Here is a 25707-nt window from a genome sequence, read left to right as displayed (position 1 = left end):
TGCTCCCTGGTTTTCATCATATTGGAGCTCAGCAGGCCCCTCTCAGTGGAAGTGGGGAGAAGTGGAGACCTCTAAACGACAGTGGGAACAATGTGCACCTCTGTGTGGAATGAACACCTCCAGCATCCAGCACCCAAGGCAGAGGGCGGGGAGGCCCAGAGCCCACCTGCTGCTCTGGTCCAGCCAGTCTTGTCCAGAAGGAGCCAGGCCAACGGCAGGTCAAGAGTAGAAGCAGATCCTGTGGCAAAGAGCAGCCTGGTCCCCACCTCCTGCTGGAGCTAGCTCCTTCTTACTCTTTGCTGCTCTTCATATCATGTTAACACATGCTGCACCAGCGGCCACATGGGCTGGTGGTGGCAGGGGAAAAGGCTGTGACGGGAGAAGATGAGGGGAGTGATGAAGAAGCACATGTCCACTCTGCCCAGGGAAGGCATTACTAGGGCCCAACTCAAAAAAACAGGGATGGGCTCTGCATTTCCTATGTTGAACACCTGATGCAATCTCAGACAGACACACCTCTTGTGTTACCCCAGAAGTTACTGCTAGTAGACGGCACATCCTTGATCTCAGAATCCAGCTTCCAGGTTAACAAAAATTACCATGTCCTTAAACATCAATTCAGATGACTCCATGTTTCTAAATTGAAGGTTCTAGGTGGCTAAGAGACCTCGTGCTAGTGGGTGATTTTTCTTTGAGATTATTATAGTTTGTTTTTAAATATATTGAATACAGACAAGACAAGATAACTTCCAGCTTAGGTCACTGCCAGCTACAATTTACGTATGTTGGAAAAATAAAAGAGCAGTGACTGATTTAGTGATGGTCATTCGAATGCAAAGAGCTCGAGACGAGTACCGACCTTAGGTTATCTCACTTATTCATCTTGTGCTCACGTTTCAATTTATATCTGTCCAGTTCCTGGATTTTAATAGTCACCGTTTACAGCTGTTTCATTGATTATCTCTCATTTGTTTTCCAGAAGCATGTTTTCTTCAAAAGTACCTCATAAATCACTTTTACCCATTCTCCAATTCGGGCAGGATATGTTCTTTTCTAACGATAGATGTTGTGGCACAGTTTGTTCTCAATCCAAATAATACAAAACTGGTGGTGAACCACTGCTCAGGCTTCTGTTTTTATATCTCCCCCTGCTTTTGTAGAGATACCTCCTTTGAACACAGCGTAGAGTTCTGTTCTCCTTAGTAAGAGGCATGCAACATCTTTTAACTTAATTTTTTTGTTTTTAGAACTATTTTTAGTTTATCTAATTTTAATAATCCTTGCATTTCATCGGGGTGAACCAGAATTTCTGTGGAATCACGTAACCTAACAAAGGAGCAGCTAACAAATCCTTAAAATGCTATTTGACTTCCTCTGAATGATAATCACTATCTCGAACGCTGGTGTCACCATAGGCTGATGCTGCACGGGGAGCGCACTGATTCACTGGCAGGTTGTAGCACTTTATGGAGAGGAGCAGGTCTTTAGTTTGGGAGTTTGGGTTTGATTTACACGGGGAGTCAGTAATGTGCCCACATCCGTTCTGTAGACTTTGTATAAAGGGCCTCCCCTCGGGCCTGCCTGCACGAGCTCCCCGCTATTGGTCCAACAGCAGGATGGGCTCTTCCCAGGGACCGCGGCTGCATGGCCCAGGCTGCCTGCTCCTTCTTCTTTTCCCTCCTCTCTCTCCATCCCAACTGCTGCTCTCCGAAGGCCCACAGATCCTGTCTTGAGGCTCAGACTGACCAGACTGGAGCCCACAGAGCATTTGAGTACATGGCAAATGACCCTTCTCAACTTGCCCGAACCCCAGGGGTCTCATCCCGGCCCCTGGGCTCTTTGCTAGAGGGAGAAGGACAGCCCCAGACTGTGACTTGAGTCTTAAGATGGCACTTGCAATAAATGTTCACAAACCAACAATGTAACCAATGACGCATCTGGTTTCCAGGACTATCAGCCATCATTACAACCCACAGGAATAATAATTCCTATGAGAACTGGAGCGATCCCACACCGGAATCGCAGCCACGCAGAAAATTGTGCTGTTTCCGTATTCACTTCCTTCCTGGAGAAGAGGTTTCTAACTTCACTGAGAATCACCAAGACTGTCACTGTCTTACGGATCCAGCTGCTCCCACTGCTCAGTTTGTATTCCCCAGCCTATTTCCTACGTCTAAATAGTATTTTCCCTTTGGAAAGGAAAAGTATAACCCAATTATAACATTTTCACAGTAGTTGTAAAGCGTTTCCTTCCATGTCTATCAACTGCATTTCAAGATGGAGGGCGCCACGAGTAATTTGGCAGCCTGTCTGAAAGATGTAAGGGCAGGAGACAGATCTCTTACACGACATAACACACTTCAAAAAGCTATGTGACGGCTGCGAATGGCTCCAACCTGCTCTCCTCAAACACAGGAACAACTTTCCAGGAGACAGACAGAGAAGTCAAGACGAAGTTGTACACTCGGATACATACCACATGCATGAAACAGAATCCTGAATTCTGGTAATTCTACAACATTCTGGGTTAGGATGGAAGAATCTTTACTAAGGAGATAATCTGATCTTTGGGAGATGTGCTTTTGGGTAGAATATTGTTTGACTGCATTATATTTTATGGAGGAGGATATTTTACATTTTGAAAGATTAATGTCATTGGATCTTCATGGTATAACAGAAAAAGTAACAGGCTTTATAGCTTTACTCAGTAAAAGCGAACAGAAAGCTATTACTTATACTTCCAAAATGATAAACTTTAAATCTCACATTAGGCCACACCAGGCAGAACAAACAAGTTACAGATCTATCTTTTTAATTTAGCTTCTTACCACACTGGGCACCATTTCCTACAGCCATGTTCACGTATTTCATGTGATGTATTAATCAGTGACACCCTGAGGTGTCAGGCAGCCAGCTGTCCCCAGCAGGTTCCGCAGCCTGGCAGGTGGCCCACCACTCAAACATGCGGCTACACCTGTTCCTCAGGTGACTCCTAAGCCAGGCCTCCCCCCTCAACTTAAGGAAATTTTTTCAACTACGTGTAGAGGTCATTCTGTTTTCTTTTATTACACAAAAAGATAGTTTCTATTTCAGATCTCTATTGAGGTTGTTGGGGAGGCAGAGATGGAAGGGGACGTTTTTGAGCCCCTAGCAGAGAGAGAGGGTGGCTGTGGACTGTAGGCACTGGAACCACGGGGCAGACGCCACAGCCGCCCTCTGCTCACTGCACCATCTGCTTTGCAGCTGGACAATACCAGCGGCTGCATTAGACAATTAACTTACCCCTGCAGAAGGCAACCTTTAACCTAAAAAAAACCCCACCAAATTGCCTCAGATGGTGGGTTAATGCCAATCCATAGTCTATTTCAGATGATCTGGGCAGGAAAATTGAAATGAAAGTATTCAATTGATTTTTTTTTTAACTTTTAAGGGACTAGGTCATTAAAAGAAAAGACTTATCTCAGAATTTCATTTTTTTATCTATAATTATTTAAAGATACAAGTTTACATATTTAGATAAGTTAGCCCCAGTGGCATAAATAAAAGAGCCAGTTACAGACGCTGAACTATTTTGATCATAAGGAGCACAGGAAGATCACTGTGGATTGTGAAAAAGCCACGCAGAGAATCCTCCTGAACCTGGAATCTATAAACGACTGTTTACTAAAAGTATAATTGTAGGTAGCTATACCACAGCAAATCGGTATTTTTATATGCTCAACTGCAACTCAAAATTCAGGTGTTACCGTGAGTTTGAAGTAGGGCAAAATGGTAACCTACAATTCAAAATAGAACGCAGCCAAGACATGGTGAAACGAATCTCCAAGTTCCTCGTTAAAAGGCATGTTAATGAAAACTGAATTAGGCCACGGGGCAGAGGGAGTTCCAATTGTAAAACGAGCCAAAGCAGGTCATTAAATTGACAAACAGGATGAACACCTGATTCTGAAAACCAGCGCCAGGCTGACAATAATCCCTGCACGGGAGAGCTCTGGACCCGGCAAGTAAGACAGAAGGAGGGCAGAGAGGAAGAGCTTCCAGGACTGGGGACAAACGAAAACCTGAGCAAGTCACCATGTGGAAGAGTATCTGCTGCTGTTGACAGCAGCTTCTGGTGACTTAACCAAGTCACTTCTCTAACCTTCCCAGTGACTCTGGGGGGTGGTCTGGGGAGGGGACAGTGTTGAAAGCAGCAGCTCCCGACTGCAGCTGACTTTCTGGACTAACTGGGTCATAAGACGACAGAGTGGGCAGAAGGAAGACCACAGAGTGTCCTGCAGGCTCCTGCAGCCCCTCCCTGCCGCCCTCAGGGGGACCCACAGAGCAGGGATCCTTCGAGGGTCCACGCGGCCGGCTCACTGCTCAGTGCTGGGATCCAGTGTATCAGACACACAGGTCTCTCATCTGGTGGTGGCGGGGTGGGTTAGAGGGGAAGAGGAGAGAATCGGGAGCTAGAACGATCTCCAGGTATGGTCGTGTCTCCCCACACCCACTGCTTCAGGCTTGGGGTCAGGGGAGGGGAGGAGGGAAGAAGAAAAAAGTAGGACGAAGGAGAAAGGGAGGGAAGAATATAGAATACGAAATAAACACAACTCGGAAATAACCATGGCTAACATATTTGAGAACTCACAGTGCCAACCATGCTATTATGTTTTTATATATGTGCACACATTTAACATATTTACATTTTAATATATAATACGTTACATATTTAATAACAAACATATTTAACATATTTTTTTAGAACAAGTCCTAAAAGCACTATGAACAGTGCTGTACTGGTGTACTGATAAATGTTTAATAACCAGCTCTCAAAAAAACAGCCAGATTTGTAGTGACTGCCAGTTTCCACGTGTAAATACTCCCACCGCGGCCAACTTCAAGCTACCCATCTGACGTCACTGAACATAGGAGTTGGGCAGAAATTTGCAGTAGTTCACTGTTATGTGCTATTTGCACCATACAGATACAATAGATATAAATAACCTCGAAAACATAGATAATAGTAAAATAATTAGGAAGTGATGAGTTTTGATTTACAACGTATTTATTAAATAATACAGTATAATTTAATTTTTAATAGGGGCTGTGTTTAACAACTTGCAAAATTCCTGAAAATTTAACAATTGGCTTTTGCAAACAGATACAAGCCCTCACAGCACTGCTTATAAAACATGTACTTTTATTATCCCCCTTTTACCTTAAGAGGAAACTGAGGGAGAGAGGAGTTTAGTGATCTGCCTGAGGCTCCATAATTTGTGAGCGCCTGAGCTGGAACAACACGCTCCGGCTCCAAAGCTTTTCTGCTTCTCCGGTGGGGAGTTCAGACTGCAAACAGCCCCCAGTGACCCCAAATTCACATCTGTTTACATTCTAATTACCGGTTGTGGCAAAAACCGTTTTGGATCTTTAGTGGGGAGAGTGCTTCGGGGGGAGTGAGTGATTCTCCAGCCTGGAGGGGTGAAGGCTGGCTGGAGGGGACCCCAAGACGCACTGCTTCTCCTCTGCACCCAGCAGGGGCTGCGGGGGAACTCCAGCTAACATGCAGACTCGTCGAGTATTCCCTGGGGAGAACAGCAGTGTGAACTTTTCTTCTTAAATTAACGTAAGTGTAAGAGGTCATTTCTGGCTAAGATGAATAAATTTATAGAATCATAACAGTCATTTGGGCTGTTATTGGCTCAGAAAAAATCCATATTTTCTCCAGAATCCTCACAGAGACTTCTGAGTGGGTCATAATTCTAAGCAAGAAAGACACAATCTTTAGGGGGAAAAATCATTCAAGCAAAGAGTTTGTTATGAGTATTAATGAAATATTGGTGGTCATAACTGTTACTGACACTAAACTGACAATAGCAAATTACTTTCCGACTTGTAGTCATTCTCATTTTATGTATATATTTTGAAATAATAATAATTCTCCTAAAATTTAGAACAGAATATATATCCTATAGAATATTAGACAATTTAGAATAGAATATTAACATTAAGCTTGATATTATGTATAAGATTTTTCATTATAATTGCACATTGTAATGATCTGTAACTGAGAAAAGCAATTTATACCATTACATTCTTTTTTGCTGTGACATTTTGGATGAACTAATTAATAACTTTAGACTCATAAAATGAATATTCCAGTGAACTAATATTTATAACCTATGAAACTGGGCTGCATATTTATGAAACTTGAGCAAGTAAAAAAAAATCCATATTCATTTTTGTCAAAAATGTAAATCACTTCAAAAATTATTTGAAGTGAATAAATGCATAAAAACGTTAATTGCTTGGAGGCTAATTCATTTGGGTTATGAATTTATGAAGATTGTGCTTCCTGTGTCTCCATGGTAACAACAATAAAACAAGTTAACGGAAGAGGTTTCTCTTAATCTCCATAAAAAGGATTAAGGCCCATTTACGACATATTCAAATCTAAACCATCAAATCAAATTTATATTCAGTGAGCTTCAAAGATTACACAGGTGATCAATGCACTTGAATGTAATTTTCTTTTTTTTTTTTTTTGTTGAGGAAGATTCACCCTGAGCTAACATCTGTGCCAATCTTCCTCTATTTTGTATGTGGGTCACCACAGTGTGGCCACTGACAAGTGGTGTAGGTCTGCAGCTGGGAACTGACCCTGGGCTGCTGAAGCGGAGTGCACCAAACTTAACCACTAGGCCACTGGGACTAGCCCTTGAATATAATTGTCAATAACCAAACAACCCAATTACCAAATTCAGTGCTAGGCACAAGTGTCCCTCACAGCATAAGGATAAAAACAATGTTTTAATCTATTTCAAATATCACTAAACTATTTGTTAACACATTTGCTTAATGAACCTATAACCTCATTCATTTTCTTGTTCAGTTTCTCAGTTCTCATTCCACTCATGAATATTGGCCACACTGACCACGAGTTCTCTGCCTGCAGAGGGGGCGGCCAGGCCATGCCAAAGGCAGGGGGAAACGGGTTCAGAGGAGGGCTGGAAAGGTGGCGGCCGAGCTCGCGTGCTGGCATCCGGGCAGTGCCCTCAGCCAAGTCACCTCAACTGAGGCCCTGCTTGGCTACCACACGTCCACTTTCCCTCTGCGATGCCCACGCACAACCTCTGTCTGCTCTAAAGCCTCCCAGAGCCACACAACACGTGAGACCTCTCAGTCACAGAATTCCTGGGTCTACCCTAAAGGTTCAAAGATGAGGCACCAGGGCAGGGCGGGGATGCGGCTTGGAAATCCTGCAGTCCCAAGCTTAAACTGCTTCCGCATTAGGAAGACGTGAAAGGGCTGCTGAAAGTAACTTCTTTCCTAGGACTATGACCATGGCCACGTGTCCAACAAAACCTTGTCCTCTACCTCCTGCACACACGGCCAAAGGACATTTCCTGGCCTCCCCTGCACATGACGGAGGTTTGGCCAATGGAAGGAGGGCGGAACCATGTCGACCACTTCCAGGCCTGTCATACAAATATCCCATGTGATCCTCCAAATCTAATTGGTCCCTGTTTGCCAGCTGGATGCAGAGGGTCCAGCAGAGAAATCTGAGGCCCTAGCAGATGGTGGAGCCATAGAGGGGAAGGAGACAGGCTCCCTGAATGACCACAGGGAAGGCTGCCCTCCACCCCAGAACATCCTCGTCAGTCTTTACATGAGAACAAAACACAAACTTCTATCGTGTTAAGCCACTGACGTGTTGAGATGTGACTGTCACAGCAGCCACTTACTTACTCCAGCACCCGGGGAAGGGCACGCAGTTTCATACAGTAGGAAATGTCTCATCCTTGGTGCCTTTGCCAAGGCTGCCCCCTTTTTCTTAAAACTACACTACTATTTTCAGTGGAGCAGTGGCTTTTCATGCTTATTAGGTAACTAAAAAATAGCTATTTTTAGTAGGAAAAACAGAAGGCATGATAGAGGTTCAGAGAAGGGGAGAAAGGTACAGACAAATATATAAAACCGCTGACTTTTAGTGATTTTGTTACGTAACGATACATATACAAACCTTGCAGAACACAGAAATGCAGGCAATAATCTGGTCCCAAACAATGAATGAATGGAAGAGAATATTGTCCAACAGCTAGAGGAAATAAGTAGGCTAAAATAATGTTATATACGATAACTACATTCTAAATGCACAGTATTTTAAATTGTAATATAGAACAGAGATCTCTTTTGACAGAAGAAGCCTCTCAAAATTGTTATAGGTAAACACAACTTCTTTAAAAAAAAAAAGGAAAAAAAGAAGCCTGTAAACCAGTTATGAAAAATCAATCAATCAATAAAGTAACAGTAAACAGCCTTAAACTGCTGACCCTAACATACATCTGTTATTTCTTCAGCTGAAGGAAATAATAATATTAAAAATTTACTTATCAGTAAAATTTATAATCAGTGTTATAGCAACTTTTTCTCCAAAATTCCTAAGAAATTGGATTCTTGAAAGTTTTATTTACTTTTGTTTCATTTTTAGAAAAGTTCTTAATTATATACGTTCACCACTTATGGGCACATTTAAAATGTACAGCCAAAGCCGGCCTGTGGCTTAGCGGTTAAGGGCGCGCGCTCCGCTGCTGGCGGCCCGGGTTCGGATCCCGGGCGTGCACTGACGCACCGTTTCTCCGGCCATGCGGATGCCACGTCCCACATACAGCAGCTAGAAGGATGTGTAACTATGACATACAACTATCTACTGGGACTTTGGGGGGGAAATAAATAAAAAAAAAAATGTACAGCCATACTAGACATTTAAGTCTGACCAACATAAAGTTTGAATATTTTAAAAACGAAGCCAAATAAAGGAGTACTATTTTTGACTTTTCATTTTGCCTTTTATAATCTGAAGATCTTTATTATGAAAAATAAGAAACACCACAATCTGGTTTAAATAATAATACAAATAAGTATCACGTTTAACATCCCACAAACTACCAGCATCCAGTGAACTACTGATGGCCATTCAGATCTGTGTGCTTCTTCCCCCGTCTATTTTAAAGAATGGTTTTAAAGGTGAAAAAAGCTGATGTTTTGAAAGCTCCTTCTGAACTGTAAGGCATTATATGAATGTAGTGTAAGATATCACCATTCAATCTGGATGATTTGAGGATAATGTCAGAACCTAACAAGTAACAAAGACATTGAGATGTAAGCTTCCTTCTGCTGCGTGCACCCCCCTTCAGACCCAGGAACATGAAGACGTGGGGACACTCTCTCTTTATTAAGATAACACCTGTGTGGGCAGGGGATATCACCTTCACTCCCCCACCTTTGTTTTCCGAAGAAAAGTAGAAAGGAAACACAAGGATAAATACCTAACTTACCAACTAGAAGGAGGCCCGGCCTCTGAGATTCTGACGGGTCACGTGGTCCTGTGACATCCTTCCACGATCACTGCCCTATTTCAGATTTAGAAAACAGGCACAGACTGCCACAAAGCTTACCATTAGCCAATACTGTCTCCATAATCTCTCACTTTTCCCTTGTATCTTTAAGATAGTTATTAAATATTATTTAGGAAATAAAGAAAAATGTCTCTTTGCTGTAAAGGATGCCTTCTGTCAGGTTGAGGCTTTAGAATATGGTGTAGTTTTCTGAAGATGAGCACATTAGATGACTCCGTCACTTTATTTTCTACATGTGTACACTGACACCATTATAATATGGCTCTTGTCAATCACACTGCTGCAGGGAACTTAACAACTTTTGGCTAGAGAAAGATCTACAAAACACTGTGGGAAAAACCGGCTTTCATTCATAAACTGCCTTTTCCTGGCATACAGCCATCATAGAAAGGAGGTTTTGAGAGAATGGATTAAACATGATGAGTAGGAATTGGGTTCAAACAGTCACTAAATGGGAAAAGATAAGAGGTTGGGCCTACACACCTGTAAAATCTTTAATAAACTCTATTTGATAAAGTCTTGAAGGATTAAGGTCACAGATATTAACATGAAATCTAAAATATTAGAAAATATCTGAAGTCAATACATGTCTAAAACTAATTATATCATAGAGTGGTTAATCCTAGCAGAATATTTTAAATACTCTCCCAGTGCTGAGAGTCTGTGAAGCTGTTAATCCCCCAGGCTCTGAAGTCCTGCAGACCTGGCTGGAATCTGGCCTCTGCTACTTACCAATGTCGTCAGCACATTCTTTCTTCTCTTGGAAACTCAGCTTCCTCTTCTGCAAAAGTGAGATGGACAGTGTTCGCCTCCTCTGGCTGCCGTGAGGGTTAACCAGCATGATGTGTGGGCACGGTGGTCTGGTGTCTGCACGGTGGTCTGGTGTCTGCACACGGCAGTCCTTCAATAAACGTTCGCGGGTTTGATATTACTGTTGGTGCTGTTGTTACTACAATATAGCCAATAGGCCCGAATTGCTGACTGTGGGGCTGTGAGATCCTAGCGCAACACACTAACCTATGAAGTCTGTAGCGTGATGCTTTCATGTTTTCATCTGTTTCCCACTAAATTTTTTTTTGTTTTCTCCTTGTAATCAAAAGAAGCATCCTCTGCCACCTAGTGGCTCCTTGTGACCAGTCAGGAAAAACAAAAAGACACCAAAATAAAAAAAATAACCCACCATATTTATTTCAAACAAAGGAAACATGCCGTAGATTTTCAAAAGAAGCAATACATAGAAACAAAAAAACTGCTTAAATTTAAAATATTGAAATATTATTATTTTTTCTCCATAATATTACATTGGTCAAATTGCATTTGAATATCTAATCGCTAACAGCATCTCTGCAGAGTGACTAGGAGCCTTTATGGCTTTTAGGCCACAATTACGGTCCTTGGTTTCTTCATGGCAGAGGTAGTACATAAACATAAAGATTTTATCCTCCATGCTTTTAAAATACAAATATCACAAATGCTGATTTTTAAAAAAACATGGAGCGCTCAGGTGCCTTCTCTTTCTGTTTCTTAACCTGGGGGTAAGTATGTGTTTATTTTATGATTATTTTGTAAACTAAATATATATGTTTTATGCTCCTTGGGCAGAGGCAGCCAGAGGGGCCATTTCAAAGGAGGGGACAGTGGGTGCAGAGGCAGGGTGTGTGTGACTGCAGGTTCTGGGTGCTGCGAGTGGTTCCGGGTGTTTGTACGGTTCGTGGTGAAGGCAGTGGGTCGAGAGGCGGATGGGCCAGGATCCCAAAGGCCCAGACTGCGGTGCATCTGGACGTTAGCATGTGGGTTACCAGGAGCCATCATGGATCTTTACGGTGGAAATTAGATGATGATCATAGAAAACACAGACAAGGACAAAGCTACCGTCAAGTATTGACCTCCTGTGCGCCAGGCCCCTCTCGTTGTAAACATTATCTCACTCCCCACCCTCGCAACTTTCTCCCCTCATTTCACCTATTAGGAAACTGAGGCTCATGGAAGGTAAGTAACTCACACGAGGCCACACAGCCAATAAGTGAGGGAGCCCGAATTCAGAGACGATCTGTCCCTAAAGCACGAGTCCATCCAGTAATAGAAGGCTGACGCCATGCTTCCTGATAGGGTCACACTTGTTTTAGGACAATAAATAGCGTTCTCTCATTCGGACTGACTTTTTGAGAACTAGGGAACATACTCTGGGGTGCAGGTTGTCTCTTTAAATGCTTTTGTCTACCACTGTGCACAGTCAGTGTTCAAATGCTTGCTGAATGACTCAGTGACGTCTGTGACTCCAGAAACGGTGGGTGGAAGGCACTGAAGTGATGCGTCCTCACATGGACCTGCACTGCCACCCAGGCGCTCATCATTGCATGCGGAGGCACGATGTGAACCCCCCAGGTTTTCTAGGCTTCCCTATATTAATAAGTAACGTGTATTGAGTATGTGTTACGTATATTAACTCAGGTAACCCTCGTGATAACCCAAGAGGGAGGCACAGAGAGACTGTGTAACGTGCTAAGGTCTCAGGCTACTAACTGATAGAGGCAGGCTTCAGGGTCAGCAAACTGACCGCAGGACCACACTCTGAAGCACTTTGCTGCGCAGTCCCCACCGTGCTGGATGGCCTCCCAGTGAAGACTTGTCCTGTTCGGTACGACCGAGCAGGGCAGTCACCCCCAGGAGGAGTGGAGGAGATCCTGCCAGCCCGCGAGCAGCACGGAGGGAGCAGACTTCCACGGCCTGCCCCTGTGCTCTCGGCCTCCAGCCAAGAGGTGAGTGGGCCTCAAATTCGGCCTGTGTTCTGTTGGCAAAGCCTGGTGCCCTGGCCATTGTCCCTCTGAGATCAGGGCCCTGCAGGGCTTCCTGTGCCAGGAGGAAAGCCTGCCTCTTCCTAATTTACACGAAGGCACCATCGAGGCAAGCAGCCCTGCATGGGGGTCTGATGGGCTAGGGACAGCGGGGGTGGACAGAGAGGACGGTAAGTGTGTGGAAGAAGTCACTAACCTTATAGGAGGACTCCAAAAGCTAGAGAGTTGTAAACATGACCCTCTGCTTCCGAGTTTGGCCTAGAAAGATCCAAGGCACTGCTCAACCAGTAATGACTCTTTGAAGAGTCAAGTCTTAAATGAATTTAAAATGACCAGTTTAGAGCCAGCCCTGATGGCCTAGCAGTTAAAGCTTGGCGCTCTGTTTCGGCAGCTGGGGTTCAGTTCCTGGGAGCAGAACCACACCACTCGTCTGTCAGTAGCCATGCCGTGGTGGCTCACAGAAGACAGAAGGACTTACAACTAAAATGCACAACCATGCACTGGGATTTTGGGGAGGGAAAAAAAAGAGAGAGAGGAAGATTGGCAAAAGATATTAGCTCAGAGCAAATCTTTCTCAGCAGGAAAAAAAAAAAACCTTTAAAAAAAAAGAATAAAATGACCAGTTTATAATACACTCATTGTTCCGAGGAAGTCCTGCTTATTTGATGGGAAAAGACCAGTTTTCAAGCAGGGCGATACGAAAAAACAGAGTCACTGACAGGAAACGAGTCTTCCCCACGCGCTCCCCAGTTGCACTACTTGTCAGAGCATTCCAACTATGATTATGCAGCCACAGCTTGGCTTTAAAAGTATGATTGCTTATTCTCTATCAATGACAGAGGAATTTTATCACTGTAAAGTACCATACACGTGTGAGATATGAAGGTGGTCAGGGGACGAAGGGAAGGGTGCTGACGATGACAAAGCTGAAGTCAGCTAAGATTTACTGAACTCTCATAACGCTGTGGGTCGGGCAATGTGCTGAGTCACTTGCATGCAGTATTTAATTTTTAGACAAACATTTATGGAGCACCACTGTAAGCCAGGCACACTTGTAAGCACTAAGGATAAGGTGGTGAAGGAGACACAGTCCCCATGGAACTGACACACTAATGAAGGAGAGCCACGTAATCAAAACAGGCAAACAACTGCATGATATAATGTCAAGTCATGGTAAGTGCTGTAAAGAGGAAAATGAAGTGGGATAACAGGGTAGAAGAAATGGTCAGGGAAGGTTTCTGAGGAGTGACATTTAGGTAGAGACTGAACGAAGTGAGCAAATGATCCATGAAAACAAATAGAGAAAGGACGTTCCAGGCAAAGGGAACAGCAAGTGCAAAGGCTGTGAGGTAGGAAAGAGCTTGGCCTGTTTGAGGAACAGGGAGGCCAGTGGATGGAGTGGAGTAAGGAGGGGGACAGTGAGAAGAGCAAGGTCAGAGTAGCAGCCAGGCTAGGTGGTGATGGGGTGGTAGTGTGGGTGATGGGGTGGGGATGATGGGGTGGTGGTGGTGGTGGTAGTGGTGACGGGGTGGTGGTGGTGGTGGTGGGGTGATGGGGGTGGTGGTAGTGATGGGGTGGTGGTGGTGGTGGTAACAGGGTGGTGGTGGTGATGGGGTGGTGGTGGTGGTGGTGGTAACAGTGTGGTGGTGGTGATGGGGTGGTGGTGGTGGTGGTGGTGGTGGTGATGGGGCAATAGGGGGTGGTGGTGGGGGGGTGGTGGTGGTGGTGGTGATGGGGCGATAGGGGGTGGTGGTGGTGGGGGGTGGTGGTGGTGGTGGTGGTGATGGGGCGATAGGGGTGGTGGTGGTGGGGGGTGGGGGTGGTGGTGGTAGTGATAGGGTGGTGGTGGTGGTGACAGGGCGGTGGTGGTGGTGGTGATGGGGTGATGGGGGTGGTGGGGGGTGGTGGTGGTAGTGACGGGGTGGTGGTAGTGGTGATGGGGCGGTGGTGGTGGTGGTGGTGGTGACAGGGCCATGGTGGTGGTGATGGGGTGGTGGTGGTGGTGATGGTGGTGATGGGGTAGCAGTGGTGATGGGGTGGTGGTGGTGGTGGTGACAGGGTGGTGGTAATGGTGATGGGGCAGTGGTGGTGGTGGCAGTGATGGGGTGGTAGTGGTGATGGGGTGGTAGTGGTGGTGGTGGTGATGGGGTGGTGGTGATGGTGGTAGTGGTGGTGGTGATGGGGTGGTAGTGGTGACGGGGTGGTAGTGGTGGTGGTGGTGATGGGGTGGTGGTGATGGTGGTGGTGGTGGTGGTGGCAGTGGTGGTGGCGGGGTGGTGGTAGTGGTGATGGGGTGGTGGTGGTGGTGATGGGGGTGGTGGTGGTGGTGGTGATAGGGTGGTGGTGGTGATGGGGTGGTGGTGGTGGTGACGGGGTGGTGGTGGTGGTGATGGGGTGGTGGTGGTGGTGATGGGGTGATGGTGGTGGTGATGGGGTGGTAGTGGTGGTGGTGATGGGGGTGGTGGTGGTGGTGGTGATAGGGTGGTGGTGGTGATGGGGTGGTGGTGGTGGTGGTGGGGGTGGTGGTAGTGGTGATGGGGTGGTGGTGGTGGTGATGGGGTGGTGGTGGTGATGGGGTGATGGTGGTGGTGATGGGGTGGTAGTGGTGATGGTGGTGGTGGTGGCAGTGGTGGTGACGGGGTAGTGGTGGTGGTGATGGGGTGGTGGTGGTGGTGATGGGGTGGTGGTGGTGGTGATGAGGTGGTAGTGGTGGCGGGAGGTGGTAGCGGTGGTGGTGGTGATGGGGTGGTGGTGATGCTGGTGGTGGTGGTGGTGGCGGTGGTGGTGACGGGGTGGTGGTAGTGGTGATGGGGTGGTGGTGGTGGTGATGGGGTGGTGGTGGTGATGGTGGTGGTGATGGGGTGATGGTGGTGGTGATGGGGTGGTGGTGGTGATGGTGGTGGTGATGGGGTGGTGGTGGTGGTGATGGGGTGGTGGTGGTGGTGGTGATAGGGTGGTGGTGGTGGTGATAGGGTGGTGGTGGTGATGGGGTGGTGGTGGTGACGGGGTGGTGGTAGTGGTGATGGGGTGGTGGTGGTGGTGATGGGGTGGTGGTGGTGATGGTGGTGGTGATGGGGTGATGGTGGTGGTGATGGGGTGGTAGTGGTGATGGTGGTGGTGGTGGCAGTGGTGGTGACAGGGTGGTGGTGGTGGTGATGTGGTGGTGGTGGTGGTGATGGGGGTGGTGGTGGTGGTGATGGGGTGGTAGTGGTGATGGGGTGGTTGTAGTGGTGATGGGGTGGTGGTGGTGGTGATAGGGTGGTGGTGGTGGTGATAGGGTGGTGGTGGTGATGGGGCGGTGGTGGTGGTGGCGGTGGCGGTGGCGGTGGCGGTAGTGGCAGTAGTAATAGTAGTAGGTAGTAGTAGTGGCTAAGTCAGTTAGTAGTGAGGCCAGAACCTGGAAGACTAGTTGAATTTCTAAGGCTGATGGAAGCCACTAGAGGATTTTGAGTGGGGAAATGACATGATCTGACAGAAAGGATTATTCTGTGTGCATTATCTCATTACTGCTTACAGGAAACCTATGAGATAGAGCTATCATTTCCACAGAACAGATGAGGAAACAGGACTAGGAAGAGTAAGTAGGTAGTGTAATGAGAATTGGAATGCTGGTCTGTCCGACTCTAGAACCAGGTTCTTGGCCACCAGACCTAACCTATCATGACCATTCCAATGGAGCTCTTAGGTGAGGAAGCCAGCCTCCACAACGGCCCCCAGTGATCCCTGTCTGCTCGTGTCACACTCTTGAGCGGTTCTCTCCCACAATGACTGAGTCTGACCTTTAAGACCAACAGGATATTGCTGAAGTGACTGACGGCCTCCAAGTCTCGGTCATAAACGACATCACTGCTTCTGCCTGCTTTCTGGATGGCTCACTCTGGAGGAAGCCAGCCATGAAGACCTCAAGCAGCCCATGGAGAGGCCTACATGGAGAGGGGCTGAAGCCTACCCCAAGCCAGCACCAACTTGCCGGCCACACATGATCCACTTTGGAAGTGGATCCACCAGCACCAGCTAACCCTTCAGATGACTGTACCACGATCAACATCTTGTCAATGACCTCACGAAGGACTCTAAGCCAGAACCACCAGGAATTAAGCCTCTCCTGAATTTCTGACATGCAGAAACTGGGAGAGACCATGTTTATTGTTTTAAGTTACTAAATCTTGAGGTAATTTGAGGCAGCAATAGACAACTAATACATTAGGCGTCTGTAAAAACAGAAGCCCCTATACCTATTGGGTCCAAATATTATACAGAATGGAAATATTAAAACCAAAAGCATATTGACTTGTTGCCTTTAAATTTTTTTGTGTGTGTGTGAGGAGATCAGCCCTGTGCTAACATCCGCCAATCCTCCTCTTTTTTTGCTGAGGAAGACGGCCCTGGGCTAACATCTGTGCCCATCTTCCTCCACTTTATATGGGACGCCGCCACAGCATGGCTTGCCAAGCAGTGTGTCGGTGCGCGCCCGGGATCCGAACCAGCAAACCCCGGGCCGCCGCAGCGGAGCGCGCGCACTTAACTGCTTGCGCCACCGGGCCGGCCCCTGCCTTTAAATTTTTAAATGACTGTCCTAGTCAGCTTGGGCTGCCATGACAAAATACCACAGACACAGGGCTTACACAACAGACACTGATTTCTCACAGTTTCAGAGCCTGGAGGTCTGAGATCAAGGTGCCAGCAGGTTTGGTTCTTGGTGAGGGCCCTCTTCCCAGTTTGCAGATGACTGCCTTCTTGCTGTATCCTCACATGGCAGAGAAAAGGAGCTCTGGGGTCTCTTCCTCATCTTACAAGGGCACTAATCCCACCATGGGGGTTCTATCCTCAGAACCTCATCTAAACCAGATTATCTCCCAAAGGCCCACCTCTTAATACCATTGCATGGGGAGTGAGGGCTTCAACATACAAACCCTGGCGAAACAGAAACACTCATCCATAACAACAACAAAGTGGTCATTTTCTATAATTATTGAATTTCAGACAGACACTTATGTGTAAGTGTGGTATATCAGTGTACTTTTACAACATTTGATACTTAACCTACTATAATTAATACAATAGGTAAATACAAGTTAATATGCAATGCTGCTCTGTATTAACTGCCAGTTCCCACGGGCAGGGAAACTGTGAGACCCATGGAGCTCAGATAACCACCACTGTCCTGGTCCAGTGCAAGCATTTCTTGGTGTTCTGACTCTGTGTCTTTTATGATCCCTTCTACGCCTAGGGCCATCTGTGTGGGAAGAGCTGCTACCTGTGTCAGAGAGTTTAACGCTGAGTGCACACACTTCTCTTTCTCCTTCTGAAATTGACCAGACTTCAGAATTGAAGTCTACTGTCTGTGGCTTTAGCTTCCCTGAGCCTTTTGGACAACTGCAATAACACACAGGAAGCTAATCTTGAGCTACAGCTCACTTGCAACTTGCCAAGTAATTATGTCAGTGATTAGTAACCCTTCAGATGGCCAAATTTTCCTCTGTTAACTTTGATTTAGGGTTTCACGTGACAGTATCCCTTTGAACTTTCAGAATTTTATCTAGCTAGATTTAAACATTTTATGAACAAGAACTTTATAAAATATTTAATCAGCTTCTTTAAAGTTAAATTTTAAAGCCAACCTCATAAATTTAGAATGATTCTTACTTTTGCCTTTCTGCATTCAGATGGGAAAAGAGAATAATTAATCTTGGCTTAAAGAGCCGTGAGACCACCTAAGGATGTTATCTCACAGAGAGTGTAGCTGTCAGAGAATTTAGCTCAGTCACTCCATAATATTGCTGCCTCGGCGTCCACTTGGTGTGGCCAAGCAGCCGCAGGGGCCTTGAAGTGCCACACCCCTCCTGTGAGCATGTGCCCTAGATAACAGCCTGCAGAGTCACAAGTTCCTGATATGACGCCCTCAACAGCCCTCATGATAAACAGCACTCCCTCCTCGCAGGGCCTTCACTTTGTGCACCCCTTGATAAGAAGCGGGAGAAGCTTACCAAAGCTCTCTTTGGTTTGAATTGACCCATCTGGCCTTAGCCTGGGAACCCCAAAGCGCTCCAGCCACAGGCCCTAATAAAGGCATGTGCCCTGGCTCCTGCCTCTCTCTCTGCCTGCACCCTGCCTTGACCTCCCCGTGTGGACCCTCAAGCCATGCTGAGTACTTCCTCCAGGACTTGTAACAAACTTTTCTATTTTAATTTCCCTTGTGGTCTTTTGTTGAACTGCAGCTCACCATCTGACACAGGGCTCTAGTAACAAGTGTTAATTTAACAAAGTCACAACAAGTGGCTGTACTAATATCAGACAAAATAGGCTATACAACAAAAAATGTTACCAGATATAAAGAGGTAAATTTTAAACATCGATGCAAAAATCCTCAATAAAATACTAGCAAATCGCATACAACAATACGTTAAAAAGATTATACACCATGATCAAGTGGGATTTATTCCAGGGATGCAGGGATGGTTTAACATTCGCAAATCAATCAACGTAATACACCACATTAATAAAATGAAGAATAAAAATCACATGATCATCTCAATAGATGCAGAGAAAGCATTTGACAAGATACAGCATCCATTTATGATAAAAACTCTGAATAAAATGGGGATAGAAGGAAAGTACCTCAACATAATAAAGACCATATATGAGAAACCCACAGCTAATATCATCCTCAATGGTGAAAAACTGAAAGCCATCCCTCTAAGAACAGGAACCAGACAAGGATGCCCACTGTCACCACTCCTATTTAACATAGTACTGGAAGTCCTAGCCAGAGCAATCAGGCAAGAGAAAGAAATAAAAGGGATCCAAATTGGAAAGGAAGAAGTGAAACTGTCACTATTTGCAGATGACATGATTTTATATATAGAAAACCCCAAAGAATCCACCAGAAAACTTTTAGAAGTAATAAACGAGTATGGTAAAGTTGCAGGATACAAAATCAACATACAAAAATCAGTTGCATTTCTGTACACTAACAACGAAGTAGCAGAAAGAGAAATTAAGAATACCATCCCATTTACAATTGCAACAAAAAGAATAAAATACCTAGGAATAAACTTAACCAAAGAGGTGAAAGATCTGTACACAGAAAACTATAAAACATTTCTGAAAGAAATTGAAGAAGACACAAAGAAATGGAAAGATATTCCGTGCTCTTGGACTGGAAGAATTAACATAGTTAAGATGTCCATACTTCCTAAAGCCATCTATAGATTCAATGCAATCCCTATCAAAGTTCCAACAACATTTTTCACAGAAATAGAACAAAGAATCCTAAAATTTATATGGAACAACAAAAGACCTCAAATAGCTAAAGGAATCCTAAGAAAAAAGAACAAAGCTGGAGGTATCACACTCCCTGATTTCAAAATATACTACAAAGCTGTAGTAACCAAAACAGCATGGTACTGGCACAAAAACAGACACACAGATCAATGGAATAGAATCGAAAGCCCAGAAATAAACCCACACATCTATGGACAGCTAATCTTTGACAAAGGAGCCAAGCACATACAATGGGGAAAAGAAAGTCTCTTCAACAAATGGTGTTGGGAAAACTGGATAGCCATATGCAAAAAAATGAAAGTAGACCCTTACCTTACACCATATACAAAAATTAACTCCAAATGGATTAAAGACTTGAATGTAAGACCTGAAACTGTGAAACTTCTAGAAGAAAACATAGGCAGTACGCTCTTCGACATCAGTCTTAGCAACATCTTCTCAAACACCACGTCTGACCGGGCAAGAGAAACAATAGAAAAAATAAACAAATGGGACTACACCAAACTAAAAGTCTTCTGCACAGCAAAGGAAACCATCAACAAAACGAAAAGACAACCTAACAATTGGGAGAAGATATTTGCAAACCATACTTCTGATAAGGGCTTAATCTCCAAAATATATAAAGAACTCATGCATCTTACCAACAAAAAAACTACCAACCCAATTAAAAAATGGGCAAAGGACCTGAACAGACATTTCTCCAAAGAAGATATACAGATGGCCAACAGACACATGAAAAGATGTTCAAAATCATTAACTATCAGGGAAATGCAAATCAAAACTACAATGAGATATCACCTCACGCCCGTCAGAATGGCTATAATTAACAAGACAGGAAACAACATGTGTTGGAGAGGATGTGGAGAGAAGGGAACTCTCATACACTGCTGGTGGGAGTGCAAACTGGTGCAGCCACTATGGAAAACAGTATGGAGATTCCTCAAAAAATCAAGGATAGAACTACCATATGATCCAGCCATCCCACTACTGGGTATTTACCCAAAGAACTTGAAAACACCAATTTGTAAAGGTACATGCACCCCTGTGTTCATTGCAGCGTTATTCACAATAGCCAAGACTTGGAAGCAACCTAAGTGCCCATCAAGGGACGAATGGATAAAGAAGCTGTGGTATATGTACACAATGGAATACTACTCAGCCATAAGAAATGATGAAATCCAGCCATTTGTGACATCGTGGATGGACATTGAGGGTATAATGCAAAGTGAAATAAGTCAGAGGGAGAAGGTCAAATACCATATGATTTCCTTCATTAAGTAGTAGATAATAACAACAATAAACAAACACATAGGGACAGAGATTGGATTGGTGGTTACCAGAGGGGAAGGGAGGAGAGAGGAGGGTGAAAGGGATAATTTGGTACATGTGTGTGGTGATGGGTTGTAATTAGTATTTGGGTGGTGAACATGATGTAATCTATGCAGAAATAGAAGTACAATGATGTACACCTGAAATTTTTACAATGTTATAAACCAATGTTACTGCAATAAACAAAAAATTAAAAAAAAAAAAAAGAGGTAAATTTTATAATAATAAGAGTCAATCCATCAGAAATATATGACAATTATAAAGATATATATAACAGAGCTCCAAGTACATGAAACTAAATTGTCAGAACTGAAGAGAGAAATAGACAATTCAACATTAATAGCTGGAGATTTCCATAACCCACTTTCAATAATGGAGAGAACACTTAGGCAGAAGATCAGCAAGGAATTAAAAGACTTGAACAACACTATACACTACCTAGACCTAGACCTGTAGAGCACTTTGCCCAACAACAGAAGAATGCAAATTCTTCTCAAGGGCTGGGACATTCTCTGGAATAGACCGTAAGCTAAGCCATAAACCAAATCTCAGTAAATTAGAAAGAAATGAAATCACACAAAGTATGCTCTTTGATCACAATAGAGTGCAATTAGAAATTAATAACAGAATGACTTTTACAAATTTGTGGAAACGAACAACACACTTCTAAATAACCAATGGACAAAGAGGATGTCAAAAGGGAAATTAGTAAATACTTTGACATGAATAAAATGATGATACAGCATAAAAAAGTCATGAGATGCAGCTAAAGCAGTGTTTAGAGGGAAACTTAGAGGTGCAATGCCTACATTGAAAAAAGAAGAAACATCTCAGATCAATAACCTAATTGTCCACCTTAAAATACAAACTAAATCCAAAGCATGCAAAAGGAAGGAAACAATGAAAGAATAAAAAAACAATAAAGAAAGCCAACGAGACTAAAAGTTGGTTCTCTGAAGAGATCAACAAAATCGACAAACCTTAGCTAAACTAACCAAGCAAAAAAGAGAGAAGATTCACATTACCAAAACTAGGAATGAAAAAAGAGACATTAATATTGATCTTACAGATATAAAAAGGATTATAAGGGAATACTACTAACAACAGTAGGCCAACTAATTAGATAGCTTAGATGAGATGGATATATTCCTAGAAAGACGCAAGCTACCGAAACTGACTCAGGAAGAAATAGAAAATCTGAGTAGATCTATAACAAGAGATTGGATTAGTAATTTAGAAACTACCCCCAAAGAAAAGCCCAGGCCCAGATGACTTCACTGCTGAATTCTACCAAACATTTAAAGAAGAATTAGTGGAAATTCTTCACAACACTTCCAAAAAATACAAAAGGGGGGAACACTTCCAAATTCATTCTATGAGGCCAGTATTATCTTGATACCAAAACCAGACAAAGACATCACAAGAAAAGAAAAATACAAACCAATATATCTTATGAATAAAGATGTAAAAATCATCAACAAAATACAGCAAACTGAATCTTGCAATATATAAAAAGAACTAAACACCATAACCAAGTGAGATTTATATCAGGAATGCAAGGTTGATTTAACATCCAAAAATCAATTAATATAATACACCATAGCAACAGAATAAAGGACAGAAAGCACATGATCATCTCAATAAATGCAGAAAAAGCATGTGACAAAATTCAACAGCTGTTCATGATAAAAATACACAACCGCCTAGGAATAGAAAGAAACTTCCTCAACCCTATAAAGGGCATCTATGAAAAACAGTCACATCACATTTAATGATGAAAGATAATGCTTTCCTGCTAAAAACAGCAACAAGACAAGGATGACTACTCTTGTCACTTCTATTCAACATTGTACTGGAGGTCTAGCCAGGGAAATTAGGTAAGAAAATTAAATAGAAGGCATCCAGATTGGAAAGGAAGAAGTAAAACTATCTCTACTTGTAGATCACATCATCCTGTGTATAAAAAATCCTAAGCAATCCACTAACAAGTATCAGAATTGATAAACACATTCATCAAGGTTGCAGGATACAAGATAAATATACAAAATCTATTGTACTTCTATACAGCAGCAATGAACAAACCAAAAATAAAATTAAGAAAACAATTCCATTCACATTAGCATCAAAAAGAATACTTAAGAATAAATTTAATAAAAGAAGTGGAAAACTTACACTCTGAAAATTATCTATTTCTTGGAGGACTTGAACTGACTCACTCTGTTTTAAGCACTTAAATGCTAATTCGTTTAATCTTCATAACAACTCTACGAGATAGGACAATCATTACCCCTTTTCACAAACACAGAAACCAAGATACTAAGAGGTTACGCAACTTGCCAAAGATCACAGAGCACTTAAGTGGTAAAGGCAGGATTTGAACCCAGTCTAGCTCCAGAGTCCATCCACTTAATCACTACACTAAGCTGCCTTTACCTTTCATGGAGTGGCACTAATTTCAGAACACACTTATGATGCATGGTAGAATGTATTTTGGTTCATACAGAGAAGCTAAATAAAATTCAGTGGTCAAAGAGTACACATGGTCTGGTCTGCATACAAGCTATAATTGAGAATAAGGTAGCATTCGGAGCATAAGAAAAATGATAATATCAATAATACACTAAATACTACCAAAGATGAAGAGTACCATTCTTTAATATTTATATTATTTATTATTATTTTGATATTATTTAATTTATAACATTGCATTAATCTTAATGGTTAATAATTATTAATATAATAAATTATTAACACCATGATATGATATAGATATTATATTTCTTGATATTTATACTTTTAGGCATATATTTCAGAGACTACATTAGAATTCCTTTAAGTTGAGAGGCCGGCCCGGTGGCACAGTGGTTAAGTGCACGCACTCCACTGCGGCAGCCCGGGGTTCACTGGTTTGGATCCTGAGTGTGCACTGACGCCATGCTGTGGTGGCGTCCCATATAAAGTGGAGGAAGATGGGCATGGATGTTAGCCCAGGGCCAGTCTTCCTCTGCCGAAAAAAGAAAGAGGAGGATTGGCAGATGTTAGCACAGGGCTGATCTCCTCACAAAAAAAAAAAGAATTCTTTTAAGTCGATATATATGTATTGTGGAAAAAACTGATTAGTAATTGACATATGAGCTCATTTGTGTGTGCGTTTTTTAAAGAATAGTTTATGTGCATAGAAATGTTCTAGAAGCATACAAAAGAAAATGTAATAGCAGTTGCCTAAGGGGTGCAAATTCTGGCAGGAGATGGGCAAAGATTTTAGAGGAAATTTCTTCTCACTTGACAACCTTCTGCACTTTGCACATTTTAGTCACAAGCCTGCATTTCTTTTGTAATATAAAAAATTCCTTTAAAGTGAAATTTTAATAACAAATTATCATGAATGATTTACAGTTTAAAAAGAATATTCATGAACATAAACTCATTTTATCCTTTCACCAACCCTATGAGGTATAAATGTCAAATATTATCTCCATATTACATATAAGAATATATTTACACCCTTTTTACCAATGCAGCCTATACATTATAATAAAAGCCTGGCAGATCTATAATCACGATTTTCCTCATTCATTCAACAAATATGTATTCAGCATTTACTATGCGCCAGGTTCTAACAGTGGCTTGGCACTAAACCTTGAAGATTATAGTGGTGAACAAAACAGAGAAGTTTTCCACTGCTATGAAACTTACATTCTTATTGGATGAGGAAAGAAATCAGATAATAAACAAACAAACACCTCAGTTTAATATTATGCAGAGAATTAGAGTGGACTAATAGGATGGATAATATGACTGGGAGGCTCCTTAGATGGGGTGGTGAGGGATGGTAACATTTAAGTTGAGATCAATGACAGGAAGGAGTGAGGTGAGGGCCACTGGAGAAGCAATCTAGGAACAGCTGATGCCAGTTCTCAGTGTGAGAGTGAGTCTGACAGTGTAGCAGGTAGGGAAGGGAGAGCGAGCACCACATAAGGTAGCAGTTAGGCAGGTGTCGGATCTTCCTAAGCCATAGTAAGGAGCTTAAGGAGTTTGAAATTAATTTTAAGTGCAGTGGGAAGCACTTGGAGGGTTTTAAGGAGAAATGGCTGGATCTTATTTGGAGAAGCAAGAGAGGACACAGGAAGATCAGTTAGGAATCTATAATTGTAGTCAAGGCAAGAGATGATAGAAGCTTGGACGAAGGTGTTGGCTGTGGAGATGGAAATTAGGGGTCAGATTCAGGATATGTTTTGGAGGTAGAGTTTATGGGACTTTGCTGATGGAGTACGTGAGGAGGGGGTGAAGAGAGAGAGGGCAATAAAGAATTCAAATGTAAATTTTTATAGACCTTGGGGCTTTTTCCTGAGACGGCAGACTAGCAGAGGGGAATCAGGAGTTTTATTTTTGGGCCCTGTTATGTTTGAGCTGCCTATTAGATATCCAGGAGATGTCCAGCAAAGAGCTGAAGTTCCCAGAAGGGTGAGGGCTGGAACGACAGGCACGTTGATGGCTTTTAAAGCCAGGATTGAGGTTATCTGGAAGAGTGTCTGGATATAGAGAAGGAGGGGTCAGTACAGCATCCTGGGCAAGCCAATGTCTGCAAGTCAAGTAGAGGAGGACCACCAAGAAGTTTCAGAAGGAGCAGTGAGTGAGGAAGAAGAAAAAACAAGCGAGTGAGGCCGCAGGAGTCAGGACAATAAAGTGTTCCAAGGAGGGTGTGGGGACTGTGGAAGGCTGCTGGCATCATGTAAGATGAGAAAAAACCCCCGGCTTTGTTAACACGTGGTCACTTGGGCTCTAGAAAGGGTCCTCTGTGGGGATGAGGAAGTCGGCTGACTGGAGGGACTCTAGGACAGCATGTGAGGACAGCAGATGTAATTCTTTTCTTTTCTTTTTTTTTGCAGAGGAAGATTCCC

The 25707-nt window shown here is 43.5% G+C and overlaps 1 long non-coding RNA gene across 4 annotated transcripts in view; it reads right to left on the bottom strand.

Moving 5' to 3' along the window:
* LOC147917386 (uncharacterized) overlaps positions 1-25707 on the bottom strand; it is a 54738-nt gene that overhangs the window by 28360 nt on the left and 671 nt on the right. For 2 of the 4 annotated variants that reach the window (XR_015549492.1, XR_015549495.1), the window contains exons 2-3: positions 10131-10299; positions 9318-9421 (exon numbers count right to left, since the gene is read on the bottom strand). This is a non-coding gene — a long non-coding RNA (uncharacterized LOC147917386). Of the gene's footprint in view, positions 1-4987; positions 5565-9317; positions 9422-10130; positions 10300-25707 lie in introns of those variants that run through there. The other 2 variants (XR_015549493.1, XR_015549494.1) reach the window with 2 other exon arrangements.

This window comes from Ceratotherium simum, chromosome 3 (assembly GCF_057802395.1).
Source record: "Ceratotherium simum simum isolate JZ-2026a chromosome 3, ASM5780239v1, whole genome shotgun sequence".
Taxonomy (NCBI): domain Eukaryota; kingdom Metazoa; phylum Chordata; class Mammalia; order Perissodactyla; family Rhinocerotidae; genus Ceratotherium; species Ceratotherium simum.
Note: the sequence above shows the minus strand (reverse complement) of the source record. Positions and strands in the feature narration are given on the sequence as shown.